This window comes from Prunus avium, chromosome 2, assembly GCF_965620075.1.
Source record: "Prunus avium chromosome 2, drPruAviu1.hap1.1, whole genome shotgun sequence".
Lineage (NCBI taxonomy): Eukaryota > Viridiplantae > Streptophyta > Magnoliopsida > Rosales > Rosaceae > Prunus > Prunus avium.
In genome coordinates, this window is record NC_142285.1 from 10,909,884 (window position 1) to 10,923,183 (window position 13,300).

The 13,300-nt window shown below is 40.3% G+C and overlaps 1 pseudogene; it reads right to left on the minus strand.

Annotated features, from left to right (window-relative positions):
- Nucleotides 1–13,300, minus strand: part of LOC110767940 (DEAD-box ATP-dependent RNA helicase 35-like) — a 75,037-nt pseudogene that overhangs the window by 3,851 nt on the left and 57,886 nt on the right.

Consider the following 13,300-nt stretch of genomic DNA (forward strand, 5'->3'; position numbering starts at 1 on the left):
ATGACATTTAGGATCAATTTAGGTCTTTATTATAGGTTGTAATGGGGCTAAGGGTGTAAGGTGAGTGAGAAATGAAGGATATGGATACAACAAAGTCCAAGGAACTCACAATGTAAGAGCATATAATCGTTGACTAAAAGACTTTGAAACATCACGCTTGAGATTTTCATTCATGTTTTTTTAGGTGATCAAATAGACCACAAAGCCTTATACCTCCACTAATTATGATTCACACTCCTTCCTTCCATTCGAACAACCAAGAAACATGAAATTGAATTTGAAACCATTGCCACCACAACTTTTCTCTTTTCTTTCACCCTTTGAGTGAAGTACTCTTCTTTTTTTTTTTTTTTTTTTTTTTTTTTTGAAATGTAATAACAAACTTCCCAAACTTAGCATGAAAAACACATCTAAATTAAAGCTCACGAGTTCCTTAGAAAGGTAAATTCTTGTTTTTCAGGCTAAGGCTAGAAGTAAAAATTGGTTACTTGAAAGAAAAGGCATACATATAGGCTCAAGGTGGTTAACAATGGAAAATCATGCTTACGCATGCATAGGGTTAGCTTGAAAGGCACAAACGGTCCAAAGAGGGCCTTAATATCATTTCTCAAATGTCATGTAATCAAATTGCACAATAATGAATGTCTTTTAAGTGCTCAACCAAGTCAATGAATAATGAGATCAAACAACAACTCGGATGACAAGAAAAAAAAAGAATACGTGTATAACACTCATGAATTGAAGCAAAAGGCTCAAAGCTCACATTATTTATGGTTATACAAGTCTAATTCATGCTTGATACAATTCTTTGGATCATGCAAGTCCCTCAACTGGAGAATTATGAAACAAATGGCAAGTGCATAGAGGGTTTCAAACATATCATGCTAGAACGATGCCATTTAGTGAATAACAAATTTTTTATTTTTTATTTTTTTTTATTATTTTTTTTTTTAATACAAAATTTTCAATCAAGTCATGTAAACATTCATCACAATCTCATCATATATGTCCGGAAAGTGACTTGAAAACAAAAAGACTCAAAACAGAAAAGAAAACAAAATAAAATAAAGTAAGAATTTAAGTGAAACGAAAAAGACTTGCTATCCCTTCCCAAACTTAGAAATAAACATTGTCCTCAATGTTAAAGAATTTAGGCATCAACAATGTTATAACAAGAAATAAAGGGAATAAATCAAGTAAATACAAGAACACACAAGAAAAACAATTACAACACAGTTGCAAAACAAAACAAAACAAAATAACACCAAACAAAACCAAACAGTAAGCCCTAACAATAGCCCTACGCACGCAGAAATCCAACCCAAAGAAACGCACAAACCAAAATGAAAGCCCAACCCAAACGAAAGCCCAAAAGCGAAGAGAGTAATAAGACAAAGAAACCAAGTCAGAAGCACAAAGAGCGAGAACTCAGAAAAATAGAAAAAATGGGCCCCGATGTCTCGGCACCTATGAGTCACAGGATACAAAGTGAGAGACGTGTCGACAAGCAGAGGTCTCTCTCACGGTCCCAAGCCAGAATTATTGGCTTCATAGGAAGGCGTGACGACTTTCGTTTCTCAAAAGCGCTGAAAGGCGGAACTGTAATTAAAGGGGTTGGGGACCAGGTGAGGTGACCTAAGGGGATAGGCCGTAAGGGCCGCGCAAAACGCAGAAGCGCAGTGTCTAGGGTTACAAAGAAACTAACTCTATAAAAGAAGAAGAGAAAGAGTTGGGGAAAAACACACAAACGTAGAAACACACAACAGAGAAAAGAAAGAACAAAAGAAAAGAAAGTTCAAATGGCTTCTTCCTACCCATTCTCGTTGGATCTCAACCTAGCTCCACCGACTCAGACTCGGGGCCAAGCAGTGGCACCAGTGTGGATGCCCTACTTTGCCTCTGCACGGGGGCACGTGACAGTGAATGACTCGATACTGCTGGACAACGATGTTGCCCTTGGAGTTGCTAGAAATCTAGTGACTCCCAAGGATATACGGGTGCTGGGATCAAGGGATGACAACCGGGTCGTGAGCGATGCTCTGGCACTAAGCGTGCAAAGCACTGCAACAGTCGCAAGTGTGGGTCATCGCCTACTTGCGAAGTCCCATGAGGTGGAGGTGCTAAGAGGTCAGTTGGCGGCAGAGCGAAGTATGGTTGAAGAGTGCCAGAGTATTATTAAAAGTTTAAAAACAGAAAGGGCAAGGATACTAGAGGTGAATCGACACCAGCTGGAGGCGTTGCGGGAAGAGAACAAAAATCTCTCAAAGATGGTAAGTGTTTATGCCCATGACATGAGAAAGCAGCTGGAGGACATAGACCGACCGGGTAAACGCAAGAAAACAGATCGCGAGAGTAGGTACGCTCAAGCTAAGAGTGCGATCTTTGGGAGCTCGAGTGATGAGCCCCAAGAGGCTGTGCGTGAAGCCCCGGAAGAGGATAGCCATAGGGCTAAACTCAAAGGTCCAATGGCCGAGAAACCGAGCACTGTGAAAGAATAATTGCTAATGTATTAGTGGTGTGCCTGGTTGTCTTTGCCCTTTCCGTGTATTTGTTTTTTTTTTTTTGTTTTTTTTTTGTTTTTTTTTTGTTTTTTTTTTAATTTTTAAATTTCTCGTTTCCGGAAATAAAAGAAAAGAAAGTTGCAAAAGACAAAGAAGAAAAACAAAACGCACTTCCCAAACCAGAATAAAAGGAATGCGACAAACGAAAAAGACACAAATCACACTTCCCCAACTGAAATAAAACAAAAACGACAAACTAAAAAGAAATCAAAACATAATGCACCAGAAAACAGGGAGGAAAAGAAAGCAAAGCGAAAGTAGAAATGCTTCCCCTTTTAACTGGACGCAACCGCAAATTGCGCAGGAAATGCAAAGTGGTGTCGGCTCCCTTATGAGCATATGTCTATTTAAACCATTTCTCGGTTGAAAGAAGGAGCATCCTGTATTTCAACCTGCAAACTCAAGAAAAACCATCAAAAAGCCCAGACAGAAAAATCAATGGCATCCCCAGATATGCTTGTTGATGACCTTAACCTTGAGTTGTCGCTTGCACCACCAAATGCCCAGATACGGGCTCCTCCAAACCCTATCTTCCCAAACTCCTCATACCACCATGGCTCGGCCTCAAACTTCTCTTAGGCGGTGCCGTGTAGGGCAGTACTGCCGGAAGGCATGACTGTCAGCAGACTTACAGTTGCAGATCATCTGCATGTGGCGCAGAGGTCTGACAGGATGGCAGTGGACGAGTCCCACAATCTAACCGTGCTCAACGCGGTCTCGGCCACAAATTTGGGCATGCGCCTACTGGCGAGAACACGAGAGTGCGGGGCACTGAGTGAGGAGGTGGCGGCCCTGAAAGCTCTGGTGGCGGACCTGCAGAAGCGGCTCTACAGTGCCAACCAGCATGTAGAGATGCTGCAAAAAAGGAATGATGATCATGTAGAGCTGCTGCAGATTCTACAAGCAAGAACAGATAGAGGCAATTAGCAGAAGCCTCAGGTGGTGCAAAATGCAACAATGAACATGTGATTGAGAAATTTATGTTTTTTTTTTTTTTTTTTTTTTTTTTTTTTCAAGTTTGTGTTTGGAATCACATGTATGGAATGAAATAAGCATTTGAGCCAAAGTTCAGTGTGTGCAATCATGAAGCAATCTACTTCCCAAACTTAACAACAAAATAGAAACACAAACAAGTAAAGGAAAGTAAAAGTAAGAAAAACAAAGAGAAACAACAAGAAAATCGAAATTACCTTGGTTGGAGATTGAAATCCTAACTCAAAAGGAAAATAAATAAATAAAGTAAAATAAAAGTAAGTTTGAGTCTAGAGAAACTCCACTTTGAAGCGATTAGGACGAAAACAAACTTCTTCTATTCACCTTGGGTTGCCTCCCAAGAAGCGCTAAGTTTAAAGTCTTTTGCCGGACTTCCAACATACTTGGGTCACTTGGGGGGTTTTGGCTCAATCGCCTCCTTGTGCCGAACATGAAGTTTCTTCAAATCCCTTTGCCATCTAATCAACCCATTTCGTATTCTTTTCTTTTTATGCACATGAGTAGGTTTCAAAAGCAATTTTAAGCGCTCTTCAATACGTGGATTAGATGGAGGAGGCACATATTTAGGGTCGGGTGGCCTTCTCATTTGAGTAGAAGGAGTGACATTGAACATATGATTGGTGCTTGGAACATGGATGTTCAGCTTGTCTTCCTTTAGTACTTCAAAAACAGAATATGGCATTAGATTAATTGAAGCACCGAAATCAATTAAAGGTTCCTCAAACAATTTATCACCAACTATACAAGGAATTGTGAAACTTCCTGGATCTTGCAAATTGGGAGGAAGCTTCCTTTGCAAAACAGCAGAAACCTCTTCCGTTAATGCAACAGTTTCGCATTCCTTGAGCTTGTTTGCATCCAAGGAAGGAATATTGACTTGCACTTGCTTGAAAGTTTCCAATATGTCCTTGGCATGTTGATTTTTCCTAGAACTCATCAACCTGTGAGGAAAAGGAGCATGTAAGATATCTTCATCAGTAGGTTCACGACTTACCTTCTCCTTTCTTGCCCTTCTTGCAAGTTCATGCTTTGGGATCCATTCGGATGAAGAAGCTGCTTGTTTATCTTTCTCTTTGTTGCTTCCATCCTTTTCTTTAGGCTCAGTCACTTGTTCAACCTGCATGTCATCAACATTGTGAATCAAATTTTTAGAACCATCAATTTCACCAATTACCTTACCAGTTCTCAAGGTAACTGCTTGAACATGCTCATGCCCGGTTGGTATCACTGTTTGGTTAGGCATCATCCCAACTTCCCTTTTACTCAAAGCTATAGCAATTTGCCCCACTTGATTTTCTAGATTGGCAATGGCCTTATTCATTTTCTGCATGTGGGTATCATTCCTCTGCATGTGAGTGTCATTCCTCTGCATGATGAAATTATCTGTGTTTCTAACCATTGAAGCAACAATTTCTTCCAAAGTTGGTCCTTGAGGTGGTTGATGAGATTGACTAAGTGGTGGTGGAGTATAATATTGGGGTTGACCATAAGGTGGACAAGTATTATGTTGGCCTTGATATGGTTGATATGACCCTTGTTGAAAATTTGGATTGTCGGTCCACCAGAAGTTTGAATGATTTCTCCAATCCGGATTGTATGTTTGTCGGAAATATTCATTCATAGGCAACTCATTATGAAATGAGCCAAAAACATTTGCTTCCTCCATCACAAATTTATTGGAGTATTCTTACATAGTAAGTTCCACAATTTCAGGCTGCCATTGGAGATGGTGGAGGTGACTCCTCGGATGTTCCTATAAGAAAAAGAAACAAAAACAAATCAAGATAAAATGAAACAACAATCAATAAACAAAAATAAAACTAAGTACTCTAAACATACTCAAACAAAACAGATAAGCAACCGTGCCAGTTCCCCGGCAACGGCGCCAAAAATTGTTGCATTCCTAAGAGGACACAAATTAATGTGCAAACAACCAATTAAAAATACCCGCAAGTGCACGGATCTATCGAAGTATAGATTATGTAAGTACGGGGTCGATCCCACGAAGAACTTGTCGGCTTCCTATAAGTTCTAATTTGAGTACGTAAAGAACACTTAATTGACACACCACAAATGCAAAATGGAAACTAAAAATGAGTAAAGAAGTGTAAAAGAAATGAAACAATACAAGAAAACTAGAGAAAAACACAAACAGCACTTTCTATCACCCTTTTATCACCATTTGGACAGATTCGTTTTTCTATTTTTCCAGTTTCGACCTCTGTCCAGTGTTTTGCCTATAACTTTCCAACCGTTTATCCAAATTTCACGTTCTTTATACGGTTGGAATCAGCACAGAAAATGGAAGAACACAACGCGGACCAAAAGTCCAAAACAGTTACTAAAATAAACAGAATTCAGTAAACAAGACACACAACGTATCAAACACACAACTCACACACACATTGGGGGGAGGGGTTTTGGTTTGGTTCAAGTGACCTATTTCTATTGCATGAAAGTAAATGGACTTTGAATTTAAATGAGAATAGCAGAGATGAATTATCAAATTGTGAAATTAAAATGTAACAAACACTAGGGTTTCGGAATCCACCCTAAACAATTCTACCAAAGTTCATGAATACTCAAGTGATGAACTCTAAATGTGTTGATGAAGATGTTCGCAATCAAGACCATGGGTCGTGGCTCAAGACGCATTGATTCTCTCTAATATACGTAAAGTGCATGGTTCGTGCTACAATACTTGTGCCCTCCCCATAACCGAACCTAGGTATGGTTCGTACTTCGATTCAATTACAAGGAGAACCCATTAAGTTCAAAGAGAATATGAACATCACAAGAATCCTAATAGCATGGTGTTTACATTAGGTATTCAAGAAACCAATTCACATGGATGATTCTTACTTCATCCATTTATTGCTTAGGATAACATGAAGATACACATAATCCCAACAATCTCAAGAAGCATGCTTTCAAAGATGGCCAACCAAGGAAAAACACACATCAAGGATAGATTAATTTGGTGAATTGGAATTCATCAACAATATCTAGAAATTCATACACTCAAGTATCAAAACAATAAGGTAATCATGTTTAGGGCTTCAACCTAAGCCCTAGCTATGGAGTTTAGTTGCTCATACTTATTCCAAATACAAATTCAAAATAAAATTAGAAAGAGTTTACAGATTTTGAGAAAATGATGAAAGCTTCAAGGTCATCAATGGTGGAAGCCTTCTTCTCCACTTTGCTTGGCTGCACCTTGGCTTCTCCTAGCTCCAAACTCTCCAAAATCTGCTCTCAATGTGTAGAATCATAGAATGAATTGGCTACCCACGTTCAAAACCTCTCCCAAAATCTGATTGCACTTTCCTTTCCATTGCCCATCAATTTCCAGCTCACAAATATAATATAAAACTCATACTTTCCTTAAAGCCTTTGCCCTTGTCCCCTTGCCATGATGAAGCTTTGTCCTCACAAAGATGCCAAAAGCTTCAGAAAATATCTCATTTACAAAGGTAATTCCTTGTTACCAAGAGTTATGGTAACAAGAAATTAAGATGACACAAAGGAGGTAAAAGCTGGCCAAATCCGGATTTGCAGAGCTGTGGTAACATGCTGGATTGGTTGGATAGGCAATACTTGTCCAATGGAGCTCAAATTTGGATATGTTGTAGTTAACATCCATTGGAACAAGTCTCATGAAGATCATGACCTCATCCGAGCACCAGAGCATGTTGATCCCAGGCCAAGAAGTTGACCTACGAAAATGAACAAAAACAGAATTTATAACTAATAATGCACTTTTAGCTCATTTTCATCACAACCAAGGTAAAATCTAAGAAAACACAAAAAAGAAGTAAAAAGCTATAAAATGTCAAGAACTAACTCAAAATAGTGGGTGAATAACATGAAAAATCATGTGTAAAAAATGAACCGAACACTTCACCACTGGAACATACTCAACATAATCATCTTGTTTTTCCATGGTTCTTTTTATTTGTTTTGATACAACTTCCCTGAGGCACAATCTAAAACTAGGCCTTTATATAGGAATCAAATTATAATCCAATTAATTTTGATTATGATCCAAATCCTACTAGGAATTAAATATTAACATGTAGAAATATAAAGGCAAATCCAAATCAACTAAGGGAAAAGGAAACAAAATATTTCCTTTTAGCAAAGGGTGTGAATGGTTTAGTATGCCGCCAAAAAATTTGAATATCGCGGTCAATGTCAAGTGCGCTCAGTTTAAGAGCAGTTTCTTCAGGTGTCAGAGGACACAAACCATCTTTCCTTTGCAAGTCAGAATTGATTATTTTCTCTTTCCACCAGGGATAAGCATATCTCGTTCTTGTCAATTCTTCCACCTCCTCAGTGTTACAACCTTGAGTACAACCAGAAAATGCAAATGTGTCCATTTCATATCGAAGATGAAGCCCTAGGAAAGGACCATTTTTCCTTAGAAGCCTGATAACCCTTTTACCCAACTCCTTTATTAGAGAATCTATTATATATGTCATAGAAGAGAAATATTGGAATATCCATTTAAGTAGTTTTTTTTTTTTTTCTTTTTTTTTTTGGTTTGGTTCCAATCTAATTGTTTTTTGATCTAGTTGTGAAGAATTAAGAACAGAGAAAAGAAAAAGGTCGGAATTGTATTTCTCATTCATACTTGTACAGTGAAAATAACACTGTTTATATACAATTGAAAAGAATAATCTAGAATAGAATTGGTTACAAAGAATACGAAGATGATGACAGGTGTATGGTGGATATATGACTAGTCGGTTCCTTCTCTTCTAGAATATTGATGAGCTGGAGATTGTATGCATTGGATTCCATTGCTCTGTATTTACTCTTGACTGCACATGTTATTGTATACTCTGTTTATCACCCCCCCGTAAGCTCATAGTGGGTAACCCAGTAATGAGCTTGTTGCTGAGAGTGTGAAAGCAATCAATTGAAAAGCCTTTGGTAAAGATGTCAGCTAGTTGAGAGTGTGAAGGAACACGATGAATGGAAATGGCCTTGGTGATGACTAAATCCCGGATGAAGTGATAGTCAACTTCAATGTGTTTCATTCGAGCGTGGAAAATAGGATTGGCAGCAAGAGCAATTGCGCTAATATTGTCACAATAGAGCAATGGTGGTGTAGGCAAAGATATGTGCAATTCTCTCAAAAGGGTGCATAGCCAGAGAACTTCAGCAGTAGTTGTGGCTAGGGCTCTATATTCGGCTTCTGTCAAAGAACGAGCAACTGTTGGTTGCTTTTTGGAGGACCAAGATATTAGATTATTGCCAAGGAAGATGCAAAACCCAGTGGTCAAACGACAATTATTAGGACATCCCGCCCAATCGGCATCACAATAAGCGATGAGTTGAGGGGATCCTTTGCTGAGATGAATTCCATAAGTGGGGGTGGATTTGAGATAACGAAGAATTCTCTTAACGGCTGTGAGATGAACTGTAGTAGAAGCATGAAGGTATTGGCAAACCTGGTTGACAGCATAAGTGATGTCTGGCCTAGTCCAGGTCAAGTATTGTAGGGCACCTACAATAGAGCGGTAAGTGGTTGGATCAAACAGTGGAGAACCTGTTTGGGAGTCTAATTTGGAGATGGTGGCTGGAGATGGGTATGATTTTGCATCAATCATGTCAGTCTTTTTGAGGAGATCAACAGTGTATTTTGTTTGGCTAAGAAAAAGCCCTGAGAAATCACGGTGCACTTCGAAGCCCAAGAAGTAGTGAAGGGGTCCTAAATCCTTTATTGCAAATTGTGTACTGAGTTGGGAAATAAGAGTGGTGCAGTAGGTGGAGTCACTGCCAATGATGACAATGTCATCAACATAAACAAGGAGAAAGGTGGCAGTGGTATCTATTTCGATAAAAAGGGATGTGTCTACAGTGGATGTCTTGAAGCCCAAGGAGAGAAGAGCATCTTGTAGTTCCTCATACCAAGCTCGAGGAGCTTGTTTAAGACCATATAAGGAACGATGCAACTGACAAATATAGTGTGGATAGTGAGGATCTGCAAAACCTAGAGGCTGCATCATAAACACTTGTTCTTGAAGATAGCCATGGAGAAATGCATTGGACACATCAAGTTCGAAGATTGGCCAATTGTTCTGGACAGCCAATGACAGCAGGATTCGAATGGTTGTCAGTTTGGCAACGGGGCTGAAGGTTTCAGAATAGTCAATGCCCTCAAGTTGATTAAATCCCTTTGCGACAAGCCGGGCTTTATAGCGCTCAACGGAACCATCAGCATGCTGCTTGATCCGGAAGACCCATTTACAGTCAACAAGGTTGTGAGTATTACTAGGAGGGACAAGGGTCCATGTGTTTGTCTTATGAAGGGCAGCAATTTCATCTTGCATGGCCTGTAGCCATTTGGGGTCCTAGGCTGCTTGTTTTTATGTAGAAGGGATTTTGGGAGATGAGGAAGTGGTAAGGTGAGGGTGGGATTGGGTAGATGATGTTGGAGACAGAGGTGGGGAATGAGGTTGAGGAGATGCAGGGCAAGGGGGTTGGGGATTTAAATAAGTAGATTGTGGAGGAGGAATGGGAAGATATGAAGATGAGTGAGGATGGGCAGAAGCTTGGGAAGCTGAAGGGGAAGGGCTTGGGTCAGTAAAGGGAAAATGATGTTCGTCAAATACCACATGATGAGAAACATATACGCGGCCAGAACTTGGATCAAGGCATCTGTAGCCTTTTGGATGGACACCATATCCAATGAAGATGCACAGTTTGCTCCAAAATTCAAGCTTGTGAGAGGAATACGGGCGGAGCCAGGGATAGCAAGCACAACCATACGCCTTGAGAAATTGGTAGTCAGGAGTACAGTTGAACAGTTTCTGCAATGGACTGGTTTTCTGCAAAGAAAGCGAAGGCAAACGATTGATTAGATACACTGATGTCTGAGCGATCTCAACCCAATATTTGATTGGCAGATGAGACTGCGCAAATAGGGTGCGAGTAAGCTCAATTATATGTTGGTGTTTACGTTCAGACATGCCGTTTTGTTCAGGGGTGTGAGGGCATGTAAGTTGCTGAATTATGCCATGAGAGGCTAGAAATTGGCGAAAGTGTGTGCTAGTAAATTCACAACTGTTATCACAACAAACTGTCTTAATTTTCATATTAAATTGATTTTCAACCAGAGACTTAAACTGTTGAAAAATTGAAAAAACATTAGATTTAGCGTGAAGGGGGTAAAGCCAAGTAAATCTTGAGAAATCATCTATGAAAATTATGTAAAATTGATATCCAGATACAGAGGGGACAGGGGAAGGCCCCCAAACATCGATGTGTATTAATTCTAAAGGAGATGAAGTAGTGGTGCTAGATGTGCCAAAAGGTAACTTGGAACTTTTGCCTAATTGACATTCTTGACAAATGGATGGAGAAGAGGAAGAGCCTTGGAGAGGAAGACGATAGCGAGAGATGATGTGTTGAACAGTGACAGAGGAGGGGTAACCCATTCGCTTGTGCCATAGGGAAGAAGGAGCCTTGGTACTGAGAAGAGCAGCAGGTGGGGACTTGTGAAAAATTGAGAAGTTGATAGGATATAGGTGACCATCAGTGGGGCCACGATAAAGAAGGTGCCCTGAAGCTAGATCCTTCACAAGACATTCAAAAGGAGTGAACATTAGTATGCAATGATTATCACAAACAAAGCGATGCACAGATAACGGATTCTGAGTAATGCAAGGGACATGTAAAATATTGTTTAATTTAAAAGAGGAATTAGAGGCAGAGGCTATGGAGGAACCAGTATTAGCAATTGGTAAACCTTCACCGCTACCAGCGAGGACTTTGTCATGGCCTTGATATGGGAGCTGGTGAGAGAGATTATGAAGGTCAGGAGTGACATGGTTGGTTGCACCAGTATCGGCATACCAGAGGGAGCTAAAGGGTGGAGGAGAGTGGGTAGCAGTCATGGCAGTGAAGCGAGGAGGAGGGGAGCGCCCTTGATAGGCAAAGTTGGAGCGATGGCGACACTCGATAGCGGTATGGTTGAGTTTGTTGCAAATTTGACATCTGATTTTGGGGGTTTGACGGAAGCGATTTTGGGATGAGTGGGGAAAGGTATTGGGCTGAAGGAGATATGGTGGAGTGGATGGGGTGGGTAGGAAAGGTGGGCTGGACGTGTATTTGAGAGGATTTGGGCCATGAGAAGGTCGAGAAGAGGTGGGCCTGAAATTGGTATGAAAGGCTTGAAAGGGGGCATGTGGGTTAGGAATGGGGGTTAGGGATTCGCGCTGCAGAATTTCAATCTCCTCACTAATCAGGAGGCCATGGAGAACATCAGGGTCGATGGGGTCAGAGCGGACTCTAATCGAAGTACCAAAAGAGTCATACTCGGGTGGTAGGCCACGAAGAATGTGAGCAATGAAGTCAAGATCGTCAAGGGGTGCTCCGGCGGCGGCGAGACTATTGGCAAGGGCCTTGATTTTCTCAAGATAGTGCATCGTTGGGTCTGAACCCTTCTTTAGGGTTTGGAGCTGACCCTTAAGCTGAAGGATATGGGAGCGAGTGATGGCAGCGAAGCATTTTTCCAAGTTGTCCCAGAGAGACTTTGCAGAGGAGCAACCCACTGTATAAGGGAGAACAGACTCAAAGATGGCAGCATGAAGCCAAATTTTGCAGGTACGATCTCGGGCAACCCATGTAGGATAAGCAGGATTAGATTGAAGGGTAGGAAGAAGTCTGAGGGGCATGGGTCAGAACCATCAAGAAGGCCAAAGAGATCAACATTTTGCAGAATTGGAGTAAAGAGGGATTTCCAGAGAAGATAGTTATCCCTGTTGAGTTTGACAGGGATGAGAGTGGCGATGTGGTGGGAGGGAATGGCAGAAGCTGAAACTAGGGAGAGAGAGGACGAGGAGGAAGAAGGGAGAGGAGGAGGTTGAGAGTCAGAGGAGGCCATAGGAGGATAGTACCGTAGGGTTTTAGCATGCTGATACCATGTGAAGAATTAAGAACAGAGAAAAGAAAAAGGTTGGAATTGTATTTCTCATTCATACTTGTACAGTGAAAATAACACTGTTTATATACAATTGAAAAGAATAATTTAGAATAGAATTGGTTACAAAGAATACGGAGATGATGACAGGTGTTTGGTGGATATATGACTAGTCGGTTCCTTCTCTTCTAGAATATTGATGAGCTGGAGATTGTATGCATTGGATTCCATTGCTCTGTATTTACTCTTGACTACACCTGTTATTATATACTCTATTTATCACTAGTAATGTATGGTTTTGCAGTATAATCTCAAATATTACTGTGTGAGTGGAATTGAGCACATTGAGAGGCAGTTCTTGGTCTGTATGTAACTCTGTAAGTACAGATTTGCCAATGGTTCCTCGATTTTGTAGATTGAAAGTGTTGGGTTTCATCAGCTTAACATACCCCTTTTTATTGAATGCCTGACCAATTATATGCAAAGAAAACTTTAAGGAAAAAAAAACATGAAATACAAATGGTTTTTTTTCTTTTAAATTTTCCTTATTCAGAAATAAAGGAGTAAAATATAACTTCATGGAAAAGAAGGTATTAGCGTATACCAAAAGCATTTCTTCATTTGGAATAACATCTATGTCATCAAGGTGTCCTCCAGCATTGAACGCCTTGGACTGGAAAACTTGCTTTTTAACTCATTTGCTTCTTTTTCAATTTGCACCAAATGGAGGCAATTAAAGTATCTTCCCTAGAAACGATAGGTATGTCTAAACATAACGTGTAATGAAAAATTCAGACACGAAATTGGGTAAGGTGTA